Below are 26712 nucleotides of genomic sequence, written 5' to 3'. Positions count from 1 at the left end.
CAAATAAAATTACCATAAATCAGAAAACCAACCAGTGGATAATATAGCCACTTTCCACACGGTCGTTTTGGCGTTGGTTTCACTCAAATCGGACTTACGGTGAAGGAGAACGATGCAAAATAAAGAATTCTACAAATGGAGAAGTCGAGTATTTTAGAGAGAAATTGGGGTTGTTAAAGATCTGGAAAATTATGTTTAATTGATGAGTTAAATGAATGAAATAACATACTCAAATTTGGGCGAAAATGGAGAAAGTTTTCTGGAACATCACCGGTGTCAAACGATAAGGTTATTGTTGTGTTTCCTTTTTGGCTATATGGCTGTCCTTCCAACTCCCTTCCCTTCTTTTGTTTGTTTTATTTTATTAACAATTAGAGTTCATAGAGTCAAACCCATTGGTCTCTTTATTTATATTTTACTATTATTATTTTTACTTTGTTAAAATAAAACTAATAATTATTTAATCTCCTTTTTAATATTCCTCCAAACACCTTTTAGTTTTCCAAACATTACTAATACTCCAGAATTCGAAGGCAAAAGACTTTTCTTCACAAAACACAAAAAGCAATATCATTCTCCAAATTAGGCAAAAGCAAGTACAAACTGACAAGCTAGAAAGGACATTGTTGTTGTACTTTCAAATAGACATGCACACGTGATTCAAGGCATGAGATCACTCCAAACAACTGTCAAGATCAGAACATAAGTCACCTCATCTCAAGCAAAATTCGAAGAATGTTATTGGTTCATAAGAACATTCCTGTTTTGAGCAAGAACATTTTTGCTTTATGAATGATCTTATCCATTCACTTACTCATGACAACTTGACTATTTCCAACAGCTAAATGGGTTGTGTCATAAGCTCTCTTGAAGCCTATAAATAAAGCTTCACGATGAAGAACAAATCAGAACTCAAAGTGCCAAGCAAAACATCACTCATTTAATCATACTCGAGTTTCTCAATCATTCTAAGTTTCAGCTCAGTCCTTAGTGTGATATTAGAATTAGTACTTACTAAGTTATAAATTCTAAAATCTATTCTCAAACAAGAGTTGGCCATACTCATATTCTAACAATCTCAAAAAATCATTACTTTGAAACTCAAGGCTATATTGTTGACATAGCTTGAGTAGTGTGTAAAAATCCTTTTATTAATTAAAAGGTAGCTTGTAAAAATCCTTTTATGAATGAAACCCTAGAGGGAGGGGGCAACTCAAACAGAAGAAGAAGAAATGAAGTGTGGAATACAATGTTGAGATAAAATCCCAAATTAATGTTTGATGATAATTAAACAAAAGTTTAATTTAGACTTCTAAATATGATACTAAGTGTTTTGGTATTTAACATGTGTATTTGAGTGTGTTAAAACAAGATAGGTACCAAGCATTACAAAATAGACCTTATTAAAATAAAATAAAATAAAATAAAAAGCAAAATCAGTGAAACGAAGAACGTTCTTGGCAGATTTCTAAAAAACGAAGAACGTTTTCCACATCTACGATAAACAAGAATGATCAGATTTCTATATAAAAGATTAGATCCAAGAAGTGTAATCCATTCCATATCTTCATCAGAAATATACAAGGATCGATCTAAGCAAGAATTACTCCAGAATTCGAAGGCAAAACACTTTGCTTCACAAAATACATAAAGCAAGATCATTCTCCAAGTTAAGCAAAAGCAAGTACAAACTGACAAGCTAGAAAGGACATTGTTGTTGTACTTTCAAACAGACCTGCACACGTGATTCAAGGCATGAAATCACTTCAAAAAACTGTCAAGATCAGAACATAAGTCAGCTTATCTCAAGCAAAATTCGAAGAATGTTATTGGTTCATAAGAACATTCCTATTTTCAGCAAGAACATTTTTGCTTTTTGAATGATCTTATCCATTCACTTACTCATGACTACTTGACTATTTCCAACAGCTAAATGGGTTGTGTCATAAGCTCTCTTGAAGCCTATAAATAAAGCTTCACGATGAAGAACAAATCAGAACTCAAAGTGCCAAGCAAAACATCACTCATTTAATCATACTCGAGTTTCTCAATCATTCTAAGTTTCAGCGCAGTCCTTAGTGTGATATTAGGATCAATACTTACTAAGTTATAAATTCTAAAATCTATTCTCAAACAAGAGTTGACCATACTCATATTCTAACAATCTCAAAAAATCATTACTTTGAAACTCAAGGCTATATTGTTGACATAGCTTGAGTAGTGTGTAAAAATCCTTTTATGAATTAAAAGGTAGCTTGTAAAATCCTTTATGAAATAGTGTAAGGTAACCTGTGGAAATCCTTTATAGGTAGAAAGGTCAAACTTTGTAATAGATCAAGATTGGTTTGTGAAAGCTGTGTGAAAACCAATAACATTTTTCCTTTTAACACTTAGTGGAAAATCTCACAATTGTGAGGACTAGACGTAACTCGTGTTGGGTATCCTTGTGTGATTTCTCTTTCCTTATCTCTATTTACTTTTTGTCTAACAGTTAGTTTTTGTATTGATAAATTCATATTGTTGTTTTCTTTCCACTAACCAAGAACGTTCTTCGTTTGTACCCAAGGTCAATCTTGAGTTAAACAATTTATTTTTTTACAGGAATTTTTAAAAGGGGCAATTATAATTCAAATGGGCAATTATAATTCAAATCCCCCTTCCTTATAATTGACAATGTTACTTCAATTGGCATCAGAGCTAGTCTCTAAGGATTAAACACCCAAAAAGTGTTAGAGCAAAAGATTTAGGAAGATAATGTCAAAAGCTAAATACATTGCCGAAGGAGGGTCATCAAACATACCTCCATACTTTGATGGCTCATATTGTTATTTCTAGAAAAGCAAAATGCAGTTATTTCTAAAGTCACAGACACTAGTATGTGGCGCATCATCACAGATGGAGATTTCATACCAAGAGTAGATCCAATCGATTCAACATTTATTGAAAATAAAGAAGCAGATTGGACAACAAATAAAAAATATAAGGTACTTCTAAACTCAAAAGATCAATTATTTTTATCATGTGCTTTACACGTGCTTTAAGCAGGGAAGAAAATGAAAGAGTGGATGAATATGATACGGCAAAGAAAGTATGGGACACATTGCAAACTCACCATGAAGGAACAAGTCGTGTTAAGGAGACAAGAATTGACATTGGCATACGGAAGTTCAAATTATTTGAAATGAATGAAGGAGAGACAATTGATGAAATATACTCAAGATTCACAACCATGGTGAACGAAATGTGTTCTCTTGGCAAGGCCTATTCTGTGCAAGACAAGGTAAGAAAAATCATGAGATGTCTTCTAATCATGTGGAGACCAATGGTAACAATTATAAGTCAAGCCAAGAATCTTGAGGTACTAGGTTTGGAAGAACTTATTAGAACTCTAAGGGCACATGAAGTGTTTTTACAAGAAGATAAACTTGTAAAGGAAGCCAAAATAATAGCTTTAAAGGCATATCAGAATTCATAAAGCATTTAACAATCAAATGAGAAAAGTGATTCAGAAGATAGCCAAGAAGATGTTGATGAAGAGATTGTTTTCCTCTCAAGAAAGATATAGAGAATGATGAAGAGAAGAGATCAGATCAAAAAGGGATCTCCAGATAAAAAGAACTTCAAAACTGAAGTAGATAAAAGTAAAATCACCTGTTTTAGATGCAACAAACAAGACATTATAAAACTGAATGTCCAATGAACAAAATAGTACCCAAAAAATTCCATTTCAAGAAGAAATCAATGATGGTAAACTGTGATGATTCTGATGAATCAGAAATAGATGAACCGGAAGAAGCCAACCTATGTCTAATGGCAAACTCTTAAAATATAGAGGTAACAAACTATGAACCTTGTCTTTCATGTGAACAAATGGAAAAAGAATTTGATAACTTGCTAAATGATTCAAACTTTCTTATTTAAAAGTGTAGTTCCTTTAAAGAAATTTTTCACAAGGAAAAAGAAGAGAAAGAGAAAACTCGGACTATGAATCATAAACTTAAAGAGATCATTCAAAATCTGAAAGAATCTCAACTCAAAGATTTTAAAACTGAAAGTCAATAATGTTATGCATCTTAAAAGGAGAACGTTCTCCTTAAAGCTGAAGTTGAACTTCTTAAAAATGATTTGTCAAATTTCATTAGAGCTACTGAAACCTTTCAAAAAATCATGGGATCTCAAGTAGGAATATTCAATAAAGCTGGTTTTGGTTTTGATAAAACTCAAAAAACCAAAATATATGGAAAAAAAATTGTTCCTGAAAGGAAAAAAAGTAAATGCAAAATCAAATGTTTATATTGCAACAAGATTGGGAATCTGGAATTTGCATGCTATTTTAAGAAAAGAGATGAAAAACTCAAGAACAAAAAGATCTTTAGAAAAGAAGAACATTATGAAGCAAAAACAAAATTTTCTCAAAATCTGAAAAAAGGAGAACGTTCTCCAGCAAATATAATGAAAAAAGAATGTTCTGGAATTTTACCAAAACCAGTTACAACTCATATGTCTAAACCTTTTTCAAAACAAACCACTAGATATTCCTCGTGGTCCAAGTTTGGCCACTCTTAGACAACATACCATATTAAAAAGGAATCAGATTTTAAAACTAACTTTCAAGGACCCAAGACCAAGTGGGTACCTAAAGTTAATATAACAAATCATGCAGGTTGGATTTCAAGATGTCAAGAAAAAGTCATGGTTCTTGGACAGTGGTTGTTCACGACATATGATTGGTGATAAGAATTGCTTCATGTCCTCGACCAAAAAAGATGGAGGGTTCGTAACATTTAGGAACAATGATCAAGCAAAAATCAAAGGCAAAGGTACCATAGGTAAATTAAATTATGCCAAAATCGATGATGTTCAATATGTTGAAGGATTGAAACATAACCTTCTAAGCATTAGTCAACTCTGTGATAATAGGTTTGAAGTTATTTTCAAACCAAACATATGTGAAGTGAGAATGGCAAATTCTAGTGAAATTATATTTTTTGCATCTAGAAAGAAAAACTTCTATATTTTATACATTGAAGAACTACCAATGGAATCTTGCCTTATGTCCATAATTAAAGACAAATGGATATGGCATAAGAGAACTAGACAAGTGAGTATGAAAACAATTTCAAATTTAGCAAAATTAGATCTTGCTAGAGGACTTCCTAAAATAAACTTTGAAAAAGATAAAAATATGTGAAGCTTGTGCAAAGGGAAAACAAGTTAGGAGTAGTATTCACTCAAAAGCATTTATATCAACTAAAAAACATCTTGAACTACTTCATATTGATCTTTTTGGTCTCATCAAAACCATTAGTCTAGGAGGTATGAAATATGGTTTTGTCATTGTTGATGACTTTTCTAGATACATATGGATACTATTTTTAAAACAAAAGGATGATGTATTTGATGCCTTCAAAAACTTATGTAAAAAGGTTCAAAATGAAAAGGAATCCAATATAATCACGGTAAGAAGTGATCATGGAGGTGAATTCATAAAGGCATCCTTCAAAACATTTTTTGATAAACTTGGCATATCTCATAATCTATCGTGTGCAACTCCTCAACAAAATGGAGTTGTTGAAAGAAAAATAGAACTTTACAAGAAATGGAAATAATGATCTTGGAATAATCAAATATTGAAAAGTATTTATGGGCTGAAGCTATAAACATTTCTTGCTACATTTTGAATCGTGTTTCCATTAGAAAAATCATAAACAAAACACCCTATGAGATCTGGAAAAATAGGAAACCAAACATTTTATATTCACATCTTTGGTTGTTATTGCTACATCTTAAACAATAAAAATAACTTAGGAAAATTTGATGCAAAATCGGACAAAGCTATATTTTTAGGATATTCAACAAAATCTAAGGAATGTCGCATCTTTAACTTGAAAACTAAAACTGTTGAAATAAATATGTACATATTATTTGATGATTTTAATGATCTTGATTTAAAAAAGAAAGATGATGAGGAGGAAGAACAATTTGGACAGTCACAATAGATTGTTCCTATGAAAACGAGATTGATAAACAATCTCTGTTTCAAACTCCTTCTAGAAGTTGGAAACTAATAGATGAACATCCTATTAACCAAATCATTGGAGATACAGCTGATGACATTAGAACAAGAATGTTATTTAAAGATAATGTAAACAGCAGCATGACAATGATATCTCAAATGGAACCCAAATCCATCAAAGAGGCAATAGTTGATCAATCTTGGATTAATGGGACGGAATAATAACTTCTTCAATTTGATAAGAATGAAGTATGGGCTCTTGTTCCAGATCCACTAGATCAAGCAATAATGCCAACACAATGGGTCTTCAGAAATAAGCTAGATGAAGAAAGAAAGGTTGTAAGAAATAAAGCACGGTTAGTTGCTCAAGGTTATAATATACAAGAAGGAATAGGCTATAATGAAACCTTTGCTCTAGTTGCAAGTTATAAGCCATACGAATTCTTCTTGCATATGCATCTCATAAATATATCAAACTTTTTCAAATGGATTTTAAAAGTGCATTTTTAAATGGCGTTTTAAATGAACAAGTTTATGTTCGTCAACCTCCTGGCTTTGAAGATCAAAAGAAACCGAATCATGTTTTAAAACTCACCAAAGGCTTGTATGGTTTAAAGCAATCTCCTAGAGCTTGGTATGAAAGATTAAGTTCATTTTTTTTATATAAAATGGGATTTTCCCGTGGAAATATTGACACAACATTTTTTAAGAAAACAAATAAAAATGATCTATTCATTGTTCAAGTGTATATTGATGATATTATTTTTGGATCAACAAATGAAAAAATGTGTGAGGATTTTTCAAATCTCATGCAAAGTGAATTTGAAATGAGTATGATGGGAGAATATAGGTATTTTCTTGGTTTACAAATAAAGCAACATAAAGATGAAATTTTCATATGTTTAGAAAAATATATCAAGGATATTTTAACAAAATACAATATGAGTGAAGCCAAAATGATGACTACTCCCATGCATCCATCATCCTCATTAGATAAAGATGAAAATGGACAATCAATCTTTTAAAAAGAATATAGGGGTATGATTGGCTCATTACTATATTTAACTGCAAGTAAGTCTCACATTGTTTTCGCAGTAGGATTATGTGTTAGGCTTCAATCTTCACCAAAAGAATCTCACTTAACTGCCGTGAAAAGAATTTTTCGTTATCTTGAAGGTACTACTGATCTTGGCCTTTGGTACAGCAAAGGTTCTCATTTTGATTTTGTAGCTTATTGTGATGCCGATTATGCCAGTGATAAGATCAAAAGAAAGAGCATAAGTGGTGCACGTTAGTTCCTATGAGAAGCTTTGGTAAGCTAGTCATATAAAAAGCAAAACACGATTGCCCTATCAACCACTAAAGTTGAATATGTCTCAGCAGCAAATTGTTGCTTTCAAGTCTTATGGATCAAAAATCAACATGAACACTCTTCAGTAAGATATTATCATATTCCAATCTATTGTAATAATACTAGTGCCATTAATATATCTTAGAACCCTATTCAACATTCAAGGTCCAAACATATTGAAATAAAACACCATTTTATTACGGATCACGTGAATAAAAAAGAAATTGAATTAATCTTTGTTGATACAAAGAATCAGTTAGCTGACATTTTTACAAAGCCTCTTGTTGAAGAAAGCTTCAATTATATCAAATAATGTTAAAATTGAAGCCAGAAAATTCTGGTCATAACGGAGAACGTTCTCCGTTTTGAGCATGTTTGCCACAAATAAAATAGCTCAAGAACAATCTACATTTTTAATCATGAAAAAATTTCAAAATCAACTTTTTAAACTGAAACGTCTGCTACTTTACAAAAGGTAATGGCTACCCATGCTTGTCCTGCCATATCATTTTACATTCTTCTTTCCCAATACACAACTGACCAATCCATCAAATCACACATGTGGCAGTCTCTCCACTCACAAATCAATTGCAAAAGCTCAAAATCGTTCATCTTTATCTACTAAACAACAACTTCATCTCCTTGTCCCCTTCATCCTCAACTCTTATCCCATTTTTCAAAAATGACTCGCACTAAACACTACAAGAATTCCCCTCATTTGTGACCAACTTTACAAATGTTTTGTGGCAAAAAAAACCCTCACAAATTAGTAATCGAAAAAGCCCTCACAAATACAAAAATTCAAATTGGTCTTTATTTGTGGCTGAAAAAGCCCTCACAAAAGCTTAAAAATTTAGTTGGATTTTGTGGCTGTCTAAGCCCTCACAAAATCACAATGTTGTAATTTTGTGAGGGCTTAGGCAACCACAAAATCAAGTTAAATTTTTAAGTATTTTATGAAGGCTTTTCCAGCCACAAAATCAACCCTTTGTGAGGGTAAAGACCGCCACAAAAGCAAGCCATTTATGGCCGCCCAGGCCGCCACAAATGCATTGAGCTGTTACCCTTTATGGCTGCAAAGGCCGAAACAAAATCCCAAAGTCCCGTTGTCATATGTGGTCGCCCAGGCCGCCACAAACGCATTGAGCTGTTACCCTTTGTGGCTACAAAGGCCGCCACAAATTCCAATAGTTCCGTTGCCATTTGTGGCCGCCACAAACGCCTGCCTTTCTGACCGTTTTGGCCGCCACAAAATCCATAGATCTGTTGCACTTTGTGGTTGCTTTGGCCGCCACAAAGGATCAACCATTTTCTATAAATACCACTTCACTCCTCTTATCATTTTTCACTTCTACCTTCTCTTTAAACCTTCTTTCTAAATTTTCTCTCAACCTTCTCTCTACAAAAATTATCCCTCCAAGCTTGTTCTTTATTATCTTGAATTTTGGTAAGTTTATATTACATTATATATTTAGTTTTTTATTTTTATTTTTGATTTAAAGTTATTTATGTAATTAATATTATTGAATTTTATATTTGACAGTGGTTGTTAATTACTTCGAAGAGTTCTAAGCTCTGTACGTGAAAGCTACAAGTCAGACACTACCCGGCATCAAGTTAGTATTTTATACATTTTAAATTTAGATTAGAAAATATATATGTGATATTATAAATATATTTATATTATTTTTAAAATATTGATCAGTAAAATATGTGTTATTGTAGATTTATTTATAAAAAAAATAGAAATTATGTTGTTTACATAATATATGATAAATAAAAATTTGAAACACATGTAAAACTTATTGATTTTAATATAACTATTTTTTTTAAAAAAACATTATTAAAATTGATGATATTAATATTTTTTGTTATTAAAAAGAGTTGTAGTTGAGTTAGTACAAAAAATTTATATACTTTAACAGTCTCTATTTTTCTTTATATATAAGGAGTTAATTATTTTATGAAAAATTTCATTAAACATCATTTAAAATTTTATTTCGGTTTATATAATTATACTAGTCTTGATACTAATTTATTATATTATATATGGATATGGATATAGACCGTAGTTGGATGTACGATAGGAATTTTCCTGGAAGGAAGGGTCTTAAACAACGTTTTGCTAACAAGGTTGAAGACTTTCTCAATTTTGCGAGATTGCAGACAATTGTCGAAGATGAAGGGGAAATGAGATGTCCATGTTGTTTATGTCGATGTAGATAGTTTAAAAGTGAAGATGAAATAAGAGTGCATTTATATGCAGATGGATTTATGCCTAACTACTAGATTTGGACTAATCATGGGGAAGAGTCTCCGACGACGCCTAATACTAGTACATGTGTGGAGAATAACATAAGTCCTTCAAGTAGTACTAACATGTTAGGTATAGATTATTATAACTATCAACACTTTGAGGTGATGAATGATATGACTTCAGATGTTGTTGTTGTTAATTTGTCATTCAATGAAGATCAATATGACGATACCGATGGACTTCCGAATGAAGAAGCTCAGAGATTATGTGGTCTTTTGAAAGAGACAAATAAACCGTTGTTTGAAGGATCTCCAAGCTCAAAGTTATCAATGTGTATTAGACTATTAGGTCTAAAGTCTCAATTTCATGTTCCTGATTTAGCTTTGGATTTGATGACTAAAATGATGTTAGACGCAACACCTGTTAGAGATGGTTTGCCGCAAAGTTATTACGATGCTAAACAGTTAGTGTCAAAGTTAGGATTAGGTGTCAAGAGGATTGATTGTTGTGTTAAAGGTTGTATGTTATATTATGACAATGAATTTGGTATAAATGATGCCAACTTAGTTGAATGTAAGTTTTGTCAACAACCAAGGTATCACCAAAGGAATAACTCTAGGGTAAGTAGGGGAAAATCAATTCCAAGGAAAGCAATATTTTACCTACCTATTGTATCAAGATTGCATAGAATGTTTGCATCAATACAAACTGCAGGAAAGATGACGTGGCATTATGAGAATAGAAGAAATTCAGGTGACTTGCGACATCTGTTTGATGGTCAGGCATGTAAACACTTTGATGAAATGCATCCTGATTTTGCGTTAGATCCATGCAATGTAAGACTTGGATTATCATCAGATGGATTTACGCCTTACATACAAGCATCGTCTACTCCTTATTCTTGTTGGACGGTTATTGTTACTCCTTACAATCTTCCTCCTGATATGTGTATGTCTAAACGTTATATGTTCTTAGTTGCTGTGATACCAAGTCCTTCTAATCCTATAACTGGTATTGATATTTTTTTACAACCTTTGATTGACGATTTGAAGAGGTTGTGGAGTGGTGTCTTAACATATGATATTGCACAGAGAGAAAATTTTATGATGAGAGTTGCTTTGATGTGGACCATTAATGATTTCCCCGCTTGTGGGATGTTGTCAGGATGGGGCACCCATGGTAAATTAGCTTGTCCTATTTGTATGGAAGATACAAAAGCATTTACTTTAAAATTTGGTGGGAAGGCATCGTGGTTTGACTCGCACCGTAGGTTATTACCTGCTGATCATGCATTTAGAAGGAACAAAGCTGCTTTTATGAAAGGCTATGCAGAAAGTCTATGACCCCCACTTAAATTGACATCATAACAAGTTTGGAATAAAGTAAAAGATATGTCAAAGGTACATGTTGTTAACGGTGTGGCTTGTAAACCAGAAGGTTACGGACAACGGCACAATTGGAAAAAAAATGTATTTTTTGGGATCTACCGTATTGGAAAGATAATCTTTTGAGACATAATCTCGATGTTGTGCATATCGAGAAAAATTTATTTGACAACATATTTAATATTGTGATGAATGTGAAAGGGAAAACAAAAGATAATGACAAAACGGTCGGTGAAAAATAAAGCTAGAGTTGAGGGCTCAATTTGTTCATCTTACCTACACCGTGAAACAACACATTTTTGTTCTCATCATGAGTCAAACATTGGAGACGAAATTGATGAACAAGAAATAGAAGAATTAGAGAATGATGAAGGCAGTGACTTAATTCACTCATCAAATGACGACGACGATGACGAAGACAATTAATTAATTACGCATTATATGTGTGTGTGTATATACATATATATATATATTTATAATTTATATTTTTTTAATTATGTTTATTTATAATTTATTTATGTATATTTCATCATTAATTTATGTTAATTGTACATACACACATATAAATATGTATGGATATGGATATATATATATATATAGACATGGCTTCAGTGTCGGGAGTAGGAGGATCAGGAGGAACGAGAACGGTGGGAATACGAGGAATATCCAAAACATCATGTGGTAAGAAAAAAGTTGCTAAACCACGTGTTGTTAATGACCCATCTTTCATGCCGATGCCGACGATTGGTACTAGTGGTGGAGCTATTCCTCTATATCCTGAGGTCCCTATAGAGCCTTATACCATAGACGAAATAATGGAATTCGGATGTGTTAATTGCTACAACCGCATTGTCATCATTCTAGAAGGAGATGGGTATGTAAACTATTTTAAATTATGATTGTTAAATATTTCATTATTGCATGTTACATTATTTTATTAATTCATTTTTATATTTAATTTGCATGTAAACTTTGAAGATATCTTCCTTTTAAATCATCTGCAAAGGCAATTGCTGAAGTCATACAAGAGAAATATAAAAAACCATGGTTGTCTTGGGGTGAGATAAAAGAGGATAAGACACCTCAATTTAGTGAAGTTGATCAATTTTTACATTGTTTCAAAGTAAGTAATTAGATTAATTTATTTAATTACTAATTATACATTTGATTGCTTAATTAAATTATATTTTTAATATTTTTTAAATTTAAACAAACAACATACTAAATGTACTTGGAAAAGAGAGCATGATGCTGCAGTTTTGGCTTCTTTTGACCATCACTTTTCCAAGCGTTTGTCATCTATGTTGGCGTACGCACGTAATAAGGGCGAGGAAAAACGGCCGAATTAGATTGGTGAAAATGTTTGGAGTTCTTTGTGGAGGAAATGGAACACAAATGCTTTCAAACAGAAGAGATAAAAAACAAAGATTAATAGAGCATCTGAGAGGGGTACTAGTACTCATAAGGGAGGTTCCATGTCTGCTGGAGAAATTAAATATTATATGGTAATTACTATTTATAATATATATCTATTAATTTATATTTAATTAATCATTACATTTCACCAACTTATAAATTTGACATTAATTTAATATTTTAGCAAAAGCAACTTGGAAGGAAGGTCACTCAGGCAGAGATACATTGTTATCTTCATGTTAATCCTGAAACAAATGAGTATACTGATGGATTATCACAAATGATTCAGGTAATTATTATATATTAATTATTCTATATTAATTAGCCCTCTAAATTATTATATATTAATTAACTATTTTTATTTTTTTATTTTTTATATAGGAACAACTTCAACAAGTCATGAAAGAATGTGATGATCATCAAGCTACTCTTCCTCCTACTCAACGAGTTGGTCCAGTGCAGCGGAAACAATATGAGACCGCAAGTTTTATGAACATTACTAGTGGCAAGTACAAAGGGTGTGTGTTGGGTGCCAGTAGTTTATCATCAACATTTGAGAAAGGTCCAACAGGCTATATTCAGACTGAGACGTCTTCTTCTTATGCTAGTACGGATCGATCTCATCGTCCGTCGATAGATAATCTTGACCAGTTAAAGGAGCAATGGGCAAGTGAGCAAGAAGAAAAGACACAACAGCTGATACAAGCAGCAATTGATAAATTGAATGAGGAATGGAAACAAAAGTTTCAAGAGCAGCAATAGCAGTTTCAGCAGCAACAACAATTTCAACAGCAACAATGTTCATTTCCTCCTGCTTTTCATCAGCAGTTCCCGCCTCGGCCTCAATACTTGCATCAACAACCATTATTCCAACAGCAACAAAATTACTCTCAATACTCCCAGCAACAACAACCGCCTCCAAATAGGGATGGCAATTAGACCCATACCTAGTGGGTACCCGCAAAAAAAAACCTACAATGGATAGGGTAAAAACCCGCATAATGGGTATGGGCATGGGGACGGGTAATTACCCGCAAAATTAAGCGGGTATGGGTGCGGGTATGGGTACTATAGTACCCACTCCGCCCCGCACCCGCACTTATATAAATATATTATTTATTTATTTATTCACTATATTAGTGTTTAGTTTAATTAATTATTTTCTTTTTATGTTTTAACATCTATTAATATCATCGGACCATTACAATATTTATAATTGAAACATAAACGTTTGCAAATTTTTTAAGAATTTGATTATGATAAATAGTAAATAATTGTGATTTTATAACTAATAGTTATATCTTATTAATCGTAACTTTATAATTATGCTTGCAACTTTGTATCAATTATCTCAGATAATATTATCGTATGACTTGCAATTTCACAAAATATTATTATAGATATTTAAATTTGTATTTTAACGAGTGTTCATTTGAAATGTTTTGAGTTAGAAAATATTTTAGTTTATAATATTTTATGATTGGATTTAAGATATTTAAATAATTTTTAAATTTAATCACAATAATATCATTTATTTATCGATTTTTTTTTGTTAAAGTGTGGGTAACGGGTATGGGTACGAGCACTTAAGTACCCAGAGGATAAGGATACGGGTATTAAAGTTGATACCCAAGAGGGTACGGACACGGGTGTGGGTCTTTTTTTCAATTGCGGGTATGGGGACGGGTACTATAGTACCATACCCAAACCCTACCCATTGTCATCCCTACCTCCAAATTTCCAACAACAACACCAGGATCCTCCGAACTCTGCCTTCCAGCAACAACAACAGCCAATGTTTCAACAACAACAATATTTTCATAATTATCAGTATGTTCCATCATCTTCACATCAACTTCCTCAACCTCAACCAGATCAAACTACATATGCCAACAGCTAGCTTGATCATACCAGATTTAAATCAACCTCAACCAATTATGGCTCCTCCTTCGACTAGTGGTGGTGTAATTGAAGATGAAATTCAATTTCAAACCATGATGTCTCCTCCAGCACAAATTAATAATACCTTTGAGGGACTTCTGTCGTCGAGTAACATGCCAGCAAATAATGATGGTGGGAGTGGAGCTGATCAGAGGAATTATTATGAGGATTGATGTATTTGAATAATTTCATAATTTTATTTTTGGTTTGTATGAACACATTTATCTTGTCCTAGTTAATTATTGTGTGTTTCATTTTTGGTTTGTAAGACATGACTTATTAATTTTGGAATGTTTTATTTGGTTTGGTAGTAATTACTTTAATTAATATTAATATTATATTTTTATATATAATAGTTATTTTTATTTAAATTTAATTTTAATTTTTATTTAATTTTTATTTAAATTTTATTTAAATTTAAATTAATATTTAATTATAATTATGATTTAAATATTATATTTAAAATTTAATTTAAATTTTAATTAAATTATAATATTGTAATTTTAATTTAAATTTTAAATTTATATTCATATTAATTTATTATATATAATATTATTTTTTAGTATTAATTTCGAATTTAATAAAATAATTTTTTAATAAAGTTAATATTTTGTGGCGGCCTAAGCCCTCACAAAATATTTATTTTTTAATCTGAAACATCATTTATGGCGGCCTAAGCCCTCACAAAGGGAAGCATTTGTGGCGGCCTGAGCCCCCACAAAAGCTTAATTTTAAAAATCAGCTTTGTCCTTTGTGGCGGCCTAAACCCTCACAAAATGAGGCATTTGTGGCGGCCTATGCCCTCGCAAAAGCAGACGTTTGTGAGGGCATTTGTCTTCACAAAAGACAACGAAATTTTCACTTTGTGGTCGTTTTGGCCGCCACAAAGGTTTGTGACCACCTTATTTGTGGTTGCCTTTGGCGGCAACAAATGCCTAGTTTGTGACTGTTTTTTCCCCTTTGTGAGGGCTTTTGGCCCTCACAAAAACCATCTATTCTTGTTGTGAAAGCAGCAAGATGCAAGAACCCTAGCTCACCAACACCATCATCATCTCCTTCACCATCTTTAGCTCGTTCACCATCACCTCCACCAACGTCAACACCTCCACATTCATCTTCAGAGAGAACATTCTCTGACTACATGTCTTCGTCTTCGGAGTCAAGCCCCCAAGCGATCACACTAGAGCCTTTTGCCACCATTACTCCTTCAATCAATCAAGCTCTACCTCGTCTTCGTAAATCCCTCAACCCTAGTTCAAACACTTCATCTTCCAAGAGAAGATCAATGTGAGTCCTGACAGGTATTGGCACTTCAAAATCCAAAAATATAGACACAATGATCTATACAATTTCTGATGATGACTCTGAACCCTCACCACCACCACAAATTCCCAAATAAAAAATTCCTCCCTTGATTCATTTAAAACTTCAAAAACTCCAAGTGGGCTCAACAACCTATTGGCATTGGTCGGGTTTTTATCTTTGAAATCCTACAAATTGAAGGAATCTCCATTCAACATCACATTGATGCCATTGGATGGACTAATTTTCCTAAAATATCTTACTACTATTACCTTGATGTCATTCGAGCATTTTACTGCAAAGTTGAAGCATTTGCAGATAAATCCCTCATTGTGTCAACACTAAAGGGTATTGAAATTTGTTTGGATACTTTAACTCTCGCTGAAATTCTTAAACTGCCATCTGAGGGACCAACGTTTTTTTTTTGGAAAATACTGGTACTCAGCTGATAACGTTTCAACAAGTGTACTGAATCGTTGCAAGTAATAATAAAACGGTAGTACCGAATGTCGAACTCAAGGATTGCATTTTACTATTAAATTATATTTAATTACTACAATTGAACAAAAGGTTCTCAAATTGATTGAAATAATATTTCAAATTAACAACAGTAATAAAATTGATCCTTTATAATGAGAAAAGTGTCAGAGATGAGTTACTCATGACAGAGATAAAAAAAGATAGAGACTAGAGAAGAATTACAAGAAAGATTCATGAATGATTCTTGATAAAACTGCTCCAATGGTGTTAGAAACGGTCGTCTTTGAGTTTCTACGTTAGGGCTCAAGTCTCCCAACTTCCCAATAGTAAAAAAGATCCCTAAAAAGTGAAGAAAAAACACATTTTTAAATATTCAGCCACGTGCCCCAGGCGCGGGATTTGCGCTCGGGGCGCACCTGGACAGTGTCAAAAGGGTGGAAATGCTCCCCGAGCGCAGCTTTTACGCTTCAGGCGCATCCTAGCTGTGGCAAAATACTGGAAATGCACCTCAGGGGCGGCTTTTGCGCTTCAGGCACACAACTTCTTCGGGTTGATGTTTTCTATAGTTTTCTCCTCTTTATAGTCTGAATTAGATTCCGATGTATTCATGAAAGTTGTAGCTATGGATCGGAGCTTTCGTTTGCGCTTGGTTTGACTCCAATGGACATCTACAACTCCAGATATGGCTGAATTACTCTACATAGGTAATGTTGATTTCTCCCCAAAATTCAGAACTGCACTAAAACAAAGTAACAACGCAAAACTCCGAAAAAATTCTACTTAATCAAGGAAATAAGAATATAAACATTTCATTATATCAAATAAATAAAATTAACAAAATATATCAAATAAATCCTAAAATTAACTAATGAATAAAAGATAAAAAAGACTAAAAATAATGAAAAATATGCATATGATGAAGAGTCATCACAACCCCAAACTTAATCTATTGTTTGTCCCCAAACAACAATTAATTTCAGATTTGGTGCAGTTAAAAGCAAACTTAAACTCAATTTCTTAAATTAAGTCAAACTCAATTTTCAAAGTTCCAACTACTACAAAATATTCATCATGCTCTATGGTTGCCTATAAAAAACAACACAATTTGTACACTTTAGCATTCATTCATCAAGTTCAAGTCTCTCGTGGCACAATCTCACCAAAATTTCTCTCAAGTGGTTAGAAAGGGTTATGAATTTATCGCTCAAATCCTAGAACATGCATCACGCTACCATAGACTTGAAAAAATTCTAGTTAGCAATCACAATGCAGTAAACACATACAATTTGGGAGGACTTTCGGGTTGTAATGGGGCTTTGGTAAGGGTAGGACATTTTGGGATAGTAGGCTTTACTACTTGGAGTTAGACATACATTTTCAAATTATTCTACTACTTTTTATTTTTCTTCACCTTTCATAGTGGATGTAAGTATAGAAGTGCGCCTAAGACGGGGGGGTGAATTAGGTGTTAGTAAATTTTCTTTTTTTTAGTGATATGGTAGTTGAATTTTCTGAGTTGATATAATGTATACTAATAGTAATGTGCAGTAAATAAATGAACTCAAAGATTTATCCTGGTTCCCCTTAAAACCAAGGGTACGTCCAGTCCTCTTGCACACCACAAGAGATTGATTCACTAATTGTCAGAAAATGTATAACTCCCACCCTGGGATTCTTGCTACAAACTTCTAACAACACTCCTAAGATAGCACACCACTATCTTAGATTAAGCTACTTTTTAAGAAAGTATTACTTTCTTTTTACAAGTGATACAATATGATTTGAATAAGAATAAGGGAAGTATATTGATTAACAATCCAATAACAATTCAAGTACTTGAGAACCTTTCTGAATGATATGAAAATGAAATGCAAGTACTTTGTAAAAATCAGAATTTTGTTCAAAATTGTTCAGGGTATTGATTCAAGGATTGTGTGTTGTTTGATCTGAAGTTATGGGGTATTTATACTCCAGAAACATCTCTTCATATTCGTGGCCATTGATCCAAGAGGTTTAATGAAAGAATACAATGATTTGGAGCCATTCCAGATCTGAAAAATTGTATTGCTTCTAGTTGTATTCGAATACAGGATGTGTGTATTCGAATACACCTCTTTGTAACGTTAAAAAATATTCAAATTTTATACCTTGTATTCGAATACACATGTGTGTAGTTGAATACAGATTAGTGAAAATTTGCCACTGACTTACTATGTATTCGATTACAAATTATTGTAGTCGAATACAGATATAGGGATTTTGGCCACTGACTTGTAGTGTAGTCGACTATACATAGTCGTAGTCGAATACAACTTTGAGATTTTTTCTTTTGACTTGCTTTGTATTCGAATACACTTATGCATTTTGTTAAAAACATGATTTTTAAGACTTTGTTAATGTTGTTTTGACTTTTTGAAAATACTTTAAATGCATATGTAAATAAGACTTGTTCTCATGTAATTGAAATATTAGTTTGTATCATATACCTTTACATTTTAACATTTAATGTTTGGATTTGAAGCTTATTAAAGAGGATATTTGATCTTCTTTTTGATCTTGTTGCATTGACCATAATTGTTGATCTTTGTCTTCATCAAAAACATGTAGTTTTACAGTGGAGATTCTCAAACGTTGACAAAAGAACCAACAATATATTATTTATCAAAACACACAAATTGATTTTTTTTTCTTTTACTTTTTTCTTTTTCTTCTTTTTCTTTTCTTTTTGTCACAATCACTACCCCAAACTTAAAAGGTTACTATCCCATGAGCAAACCCAAACTTAGAACTTTATCAAGACAATAAACTTTTTCTACCTAACTCCAAGTAAGGTGATTTAATTAAAGTCAGGTATTTGGCTTGTAATGTGGCTAGTAACCAAAATAAAAGGGCAAGACTCAAAGGGGCTACTAGCAAAGGGTAAAATTTTCATAGGGTAGTTAGAAAGGCTCAAACGACCAAACAAAATTGTCGTAGTGTATGCATAAATTACAAATGATGCAAGTCAGAATTAGTGCAAGTTCTGAAGGTATAACACATGTCTAGATAATCACACAACAAAGAATTTAAGTGTTTAGGCTCAAAAGCTCACAACTAGGATAATAAGAAAGAGTATGAACTATCTAAATGATGTCAAACATGCCACAACAAAATTTATTTAGTTTTTTTTATAAAAAAAAATGCGAGTGAGACTTCGACAACCAATGAGTAATAACCAATGCATGCATTAGTGTAACTTATCGAATTGAGCAATGATATGAGCAAAGAAATATAGTTTAAATTTCCCAAATAGAAAAATTAAGACTAAATGCAACTTGTTAATGATTCTTCATCATAGTGCACGTTTACACACAATTAGAAAGGAATAAATTCAAATAACAAAAATAAGATTGCAAAAAATAAAAGTTACCTATACTTGTGGGTTGCCTCCCACAAAGCGCTTCTTTAAAGTCATTAACTTGTTGTCTCAACTATTGTCAAGGTGACATATATGACAAGAAGAACACATCATCCTTCTTCTTCTTTTTGCTTGGTAGAAATTCCATGAACTTGAGAAATAAAAGATGTTGCTTCCATGTCCTTCTCAATTGAACATTGATGAACAAGACATAGATTGAATCTCGAACTTTGTCAATCTCTTTTTTTTTTTTTTATTTTCCTCGTTCGTCTTTTCCTCTTGCTTATCTTCTTCTACCACAACAATGAAATTATCTTCAATCTTCCACTTCTCCTCCATCTTCTCAAACTTAACCACTTGCTTAAATAACCTCTCACATTGACTTTCAAATCTTTCAATTGAAACCATGTTATTCTTCATGCATTCAACCAAAACGTCTGTAATGTGAAAGTCTTTGTCATCTGATTCTTTGGATAAAATTTTAGGAGGTAGAATTTGTTCCCAATTGATCTTTTTAATGTAACACTCGTCATTTTCTATATCTTTGTTAAAAAAATCTTCATATTCTTCTAGTTCGGCATGGTCATCAAAACAATTTCCATTCCTATGTCCTTCTCCGCAAAAGTCACACATAAGTGGCAGTACCTGAGGGATCTGAGGGTGATATTTTAAAATGTATCTCTCAAGATTTGCCCCTCAATCATGCGACATATACCAGATATAAGACAAGTATCACACTCTTCATATAATTGTAGTAGAATATCATCATTATGATCTTTCATGCTCTACAGAGAATAATTATATCAAACAAAGAAGAGACAAACCACAAGCACATGACATTAGCAAGTTCAACAAATAAAAATAGAAAATAAAAGAAAAACAATTTTTTTTAACTTAAAATTACAATAAAAGCAAAAAGTTTATTGCAAAGCAAAAAACTTCAATTAAGTAAATAAATTAAATTCAATAGTGATATGACAATCCCCGACAAGGGCGCCAAAAACTTGATAGCGTTTCAGCAAGTGTACTGAATCATTGCAAGTAATAATAAAACGGTAGTACCGAGTGTCGAACTCAATGATTGTGTTTTACTATTGAATTGTATTCAATTACTACAATTGAACAAAAGGCTCCCAAATTGATTGAAATAATATTTAAAATTAACAACAGTAATAAAATTGATTCTTTATAATGAGAAAAATGTCAAGAATGCGTTACTCATGATAGAGATAAAAAAAGATAGAGATTAGAGAAGAATTACAACAAAGATTTATGATTGATTCTTGATAAAATTGGTCCAATGGTGTTAGAAACGGTCGTCTTTGAGTTTCTATGTTAGGTTACAAGTCTCCCAACTTCCTAATAGTAAAAAAGATCACTAAAAAGTGAAAAAAATAGCATTTTTAAACATTCAGCCGCGTGCCACACGCTCCAGACGCGGGATTTGCGCTTCAGACGCGCCTTGACAGTGTCAAAAGGGTGGAAATGCGCCCCAAGCACAGCTTTTGCACTTCAAGCGCGTCCTGGAAGTGGCAAAATGCTGGAAATGCGCCTCAGACGCGACTGTTGCGCTTCAGGAGCACAACTTCTACGGGTAGACGTTTTCTATAGTTTGCTCCTCTTTATAGTCTGAATTAGATTCCGATGTCTTCATGAAAGTTGTAGCTATGGATCGGAGCTTTCGTTTGCGCTTGGTTTGACTCCAATTTGACATCTACAACTCCATATATGGCTGAAATACTCCACATAGATAATGTTGATTTTTTGCCAAAATTCAGCATTGCACTAAAACAAAGTAACAACGCAAAACTCCGAAAAATCTCTACTTAATCAAGGAAATAAGAACATTAACATTTCATTAAATCAAATAAATAAAATTAATAAAATATATCAAATAAATCCTTAAATTACATAATGAATAAAAGATAAATAAAACTAAAAACAATGAAAAATATGCATATGATGAAGAGTCATCATTAGCCTTAAACACTACAAGAGAAGAAGTGTTTCTAGAACTGTTTATTGATGGTTCTACAATTTTTTTCTTAGTTGACCTAAAACCCCTTCCAAACAAATTCAGCAGTATAAGTCAACATTCCATCTTTTCCCATTGTGGCAGCCCCAAATTTGTCTCTAATAATGATGCACTAGTCATTTATCATCTTCTTCATTGCAAGAAGTTGAATATGCCCTACCTGATAATCCAACACATGATTGCTGCAATCAACAAGGATTATAAGAGAAACATTGTTCCATGAGATATGGTTTTCTCCAAAATTATCAAGTATTTTCATATTCCCTTGTTGACTGAATCTTCCAACATTAAAATATCAAAATTCTCATCAAAGAACATCTCACATATGAAACAAACTTCCACCATCCCACTCTTGCCAAAATCTATTTTCAATTCTTCTACCATACAAGGAAAAGGTATGCACGCACCTGTGTTGTCAACACCAATGTCGAGCAATCCTCACATCGAGAATGTTCTTCCTCTTACCAACATGTTGAAGAACATTATCCATATCCTATTATTCCACAAAATTTGAATCTTGTCCTCGATCAAGTCTCCCCTATAGTTTCTGCATTTCCACCTTTCACCAATCCACCCTCTCAAAGTAATCTATGCCCTCATCCACTTCAAATCCAGCACATCTCTTTGATGTCACTAGCATTTGTGTCACCACAAAAAACAACTTCCTCCATCTTTGGAATAAGCCAATATTTGGTTTTTCCAAATTTGGACATAGCTGGCCTATCTGTGTCTCATCATTTCACTCCTACAAGATCTCTTCATCACATTAATACTTCATTTGCAACCATATCCCACACTTTGTACCACTGTTGCACCATCCCAAAATACTCCTCCATCCACTCCAATTGAAGATGATCAATGTCCATTTAAAAGGACCAAAATGGAAAGGGAAACCTAAAAAAACATATAAGGAAATCCCCAAAAAATTTGTTGCCTTTCAAACTATCATCGTTAGGCAAGCTCATCAGGACAAAGAGCAAGCTATCTTGCGGGACTGGATGGCTACCCAACTTGCTCCCAAGCTCGGACTTGAGCCTCCCATGCCTAATCCTTCTCCAACTTTTTCAGACATACCTCAGTCGTCCATGTCTCCATCATCTAAGGGATCTTCACCTTCGTTGTCTTTCTGATTTAGCTTTAGGTTACTCTCCTATTCCTTTTTGCCATGGCAAAGGGGATAAGTAATTTAGATTTTAAGTAAAATCAAAAGTTCTTTTTATATGAATACTTCTGTATTTTTTTTATTTTCAACCACTTCTATGATCAAGAACTTTATTGTTATATCAATGAAAAATTATTATTTGATTCAAATGATTAGCACATATTGAGTTCAAATGGTTCAAATGATTAGCACATATCCGAAATTAACGTTTTGATGATAATTAAACAAAAGTTTAAGTAAGACTTGTAATTATGATTCTAAGTGTTTTGATATTTAACATGTGTATCTGAGTGTTGCAAAACAAGATAGGTACCAATCATTATAAAACAAATCTTATTAAAATAAAGAAAGCAAAATCAGTAAAACGAATAACGTTCTTGACAGATTTATGGAAAACGAAGAACGTTCTCCATATCTGTGATAAACAAGAATGATCAGATTTCTATATAAGAGATTAGATCCATGAAGTGTAATTCATTCCACATCTTCGTAAAAAATTTACAAGGATCAATATAAGCAAGAATTACTCCAGAATTCGAAGGCAAAACACTTTATTTCACAAAATGCATAAAAGCAAGATCATTCTCCAAGTTAAGAAAGTGAAAGTACAAACTAACAAGCTAGAAATGATGTTGCTGTTGTACTTTCAAACAGACCGGTGATTCAAGGCATGAGATCACTTCAGACAATTGACAAGATCATAACAAAGTCAGCTCATCTCAAGACAAATTCAAAGAACTTCCTTGGTTCACAAGAATATTCTTGTTCTCAGCAAGAACATTCTTGCTTTATGGATGATCTAATCCATTCACTTACTAATGACAACTGGACTAATTCCAACGGATAAATGATTTGTCATAAGCTCTCTTGAAGCTTATAAATAAAGCTTCATGATGAAGAACAAATCAAAACTCAAAGTGCTAAGCAAAACATCACTCATTCAATCATACTCGAGCTTCTCAATCATATTCTAAGTTTCAGTTATGTCGTTAGTGTGATATTAGAATCAGTACTTACTGAGTTTTAAATTCTAGAATCTATTCTCAAACAAGAGTTGAGCATACTCAGATTCTAACAATCTCAAAAATCATTACTTTGCAACTCAAGGCTATATTGTTGACATAACTTGAGTAGTGTGTAAAAATCCTTTTATGATTTAAAAGGTAGCTTGTAAAATCCTTTCTGAAATAGTGTAAGGTAACCCGTGGAAATCCTTTCTAGGTAGAACTTTGTAATAGATCAAGATTGATCTGTGAAAGTTGTGTTAAAACCAAAAACGTTCTTGCTTTGAGCACTCAGTGGAAAATCTCACAATTATGAGGATTGAACGTAACCTCTGTTGGGTGAACCATGATATATCCTTATGTGATATCTCTTTACTTGTCTCTATTTACTTTTTGTCTTACAATCGATTTTTATATTGATAAATTAATATTGTTGTTTTCTTTCCACTAACCAATAACGTTCTTCCTTTGTAACCAAGATCAATCTTGAGTTAAACACTTTAGTTTTTAACGAGTTAGTTCGGGTTGGCTGGTCAACTCACACCGATGTACACCCTTAGGTGTAGTAGGAGACAATGCACCTAAGGAGAGAAAATGTTTGTTGAAATTTCATTATGGCATTGGAAAAGGTTAGATGCTATTGTGGGTCCATCTTTCTGTTGTATTCCTCCATGGTAGAAAGTAGAAACACTTCGATATCATTTCCTTGTTGATTCCGTCTGTGTTAAGGAGTTGCGTTACGTCCTCTTTAGATTTCTTCCGTTGAGGTGCATTTTGGGAGTAAACATCACACACTAAATTTGAGTTGGCAATACTATCATGGTTGTTGTTCTCCGCTAAAGGGGTGTGCAGTCATCTATGATCCGATTCTATCATTGCCACATTCCTTTTGAGTCTTTTGATATAAGCCTCTATCTCGTCCATGGTGTCCTTCATTGTTTGTTCGTTCCAGTTGGGTTGTCATGACAATGACGAGTCACAACGTTTGGGTCTCTGTATACTTCTCATTTGAGGTGCATACATCTATATCCCATTTGGTCAAATATCTATATGAAAATGCCTTATGAAACAACCACATTTGTCTTTAGTCTTCATACGAAGTCCAATAGACCTGTTTGACAATCAACAAATCAAATGCCTTCATAAAAGGATTAACCATACCTTTATCCCTCTTCGACTTCTATCCAATAGATTTGGATATCTCTTCTACATCTTTAGGATAAGGTCTACAATAATATATTCATAAAGAAGCGAAATGCCCATAAACCCATGCATGTAGATATAATAAAATAACATTAGTTTATAACTAATAATATATGTTATTAAGAAAATAAGCAACAACTTAATACATGCAAAAGAGTTAGATAACCATAAATCGTCTTGGTGCGATGAAAGTTTGATTTCTGGAGATTATCATACGAGTGTGCAAAAATGGCAACACTCTATGCATATCATCCACAATTATATAGGTCTAAAAAGCACTCCAAGCAGGCAACCCTGACTGCAAATGCCCTTTTGTTGTAGAAAAGAGTGCAACCATTCAAAAATAATAGAAAACACCCCTTGCATCCATCTCTCAAAGTTGGTTACACAACACTCATGGTATACTTTGACTAGCCAACTGTATCAAACCTGTGATGACTGTGTAGCATCAAATTTAGCATGATCACATGCTTTCGTAACTCCAACCAAATAAACTAATACCTTTGCAACCTTATCTTTGTCAAATAATGTGACAATGGAGAATGCTCATGTGATGGGTAAATGCAAAAGTGACCAAACATCATTTATAATTATGGTCATCTCCTTAATTGAAAGATGGAAGTTGGCGATGTCTCGATGCCACCTCTCTAGGAAAGTAGATACAAGCTATTTGTCAATCATTTTGTAGCTACAAGTCAACAACAGTAACAATCTCGAACTCTTTAATAACTTTTGCATCTTTGTAAGATGAAATTGATTGTTATCTTTTAGCTTTTTTGCATTGCGGAATACCTTTTACTCCCCACAAATAGGAAATAAATGAATAAAATGTATGCTAAATGACATTATGACAACTATTAAAAAATATAATATGACTCAAAATTACCACTCCATCTCAAAGTCGAGTGACCACATGATCACCAAATGTCCTAAGGACCAATGTGTCAAAAGGACTGTCAAGGAATACCTCACCTACTAACCCTCGTGCTCTTATTGGGATCCTCTGCATCCAAAGGTTGGTCCATATGCTTTTGTTGAGGTTATTCTGCAATCTGCATCCAATTTTAAAAGTTGATCCATATGGTCTTGTCGTTGTTGTTGCTTTGAAAACGTAGCACGATTGTGGCCACATCGTCGAGCTCACACGTAAATATGCAAGATAATACAAGCCTCTTGGTCATAAGACATATTAACTCTTACACAACTCTCATGGTTAGTAACTATATTATACATCATCCACAGAGACAAATATTCAGACAAACTCAATAATAAACTACACTCAAAATATTTTTTTTTAATAAATAACACATTCTTAAATTGGATTCACATAAACCTATACAAATTAAGTTTTGATATGTCTACATGAATCCGATCTAGATATGTACCACAATATTTTCTATCTATTTCAACTTAATTCACGTAAATTCACAAAACTCAATTTTTTATATCGTTAACCCAATTCCAACTGTGATCTATAAAACAAATGGAAAATAGTCTCAAACAACCTCATTCTAAAATTAACATATTAAAACATCCATACATATGAAATCGAAAGAATTAACAAAGCGAAATATAAAAATAAAGAAAATGAATGAGATGTAGATAAATGATCAAGATCACAAAATGGCAAAAATGATCAAGATCACAAAATGGCAAAAATGATCAAATATATAAAAATAACTGAAATATAAACAAAAAGGAAGACGATCACAAAATTTAATTTGACTATAATGATAATTTAGTCATTTTATTTATTTTAAAAA

Source organism: Cicer arietinum, chromosome 4 (assembly GCF_000331145.2).
Source record: "Cicer arietinum cultivar CDC Frontier isolate Library 1 chromosome 4, Cicar.CDCFrontier_v2.0, whole genome shotgun sequence".
In the NCBI taxonomy this organism is placed as follows: domain Eukaryota; kingdom Viridiplantae; phylum Streptophyta; class Magnoliopsida; order Fabales; family Fabaceae; genus Cicer; species Cicer arietinum.
Note: the sequence above shows the minus strand (reverse complement) of the source record.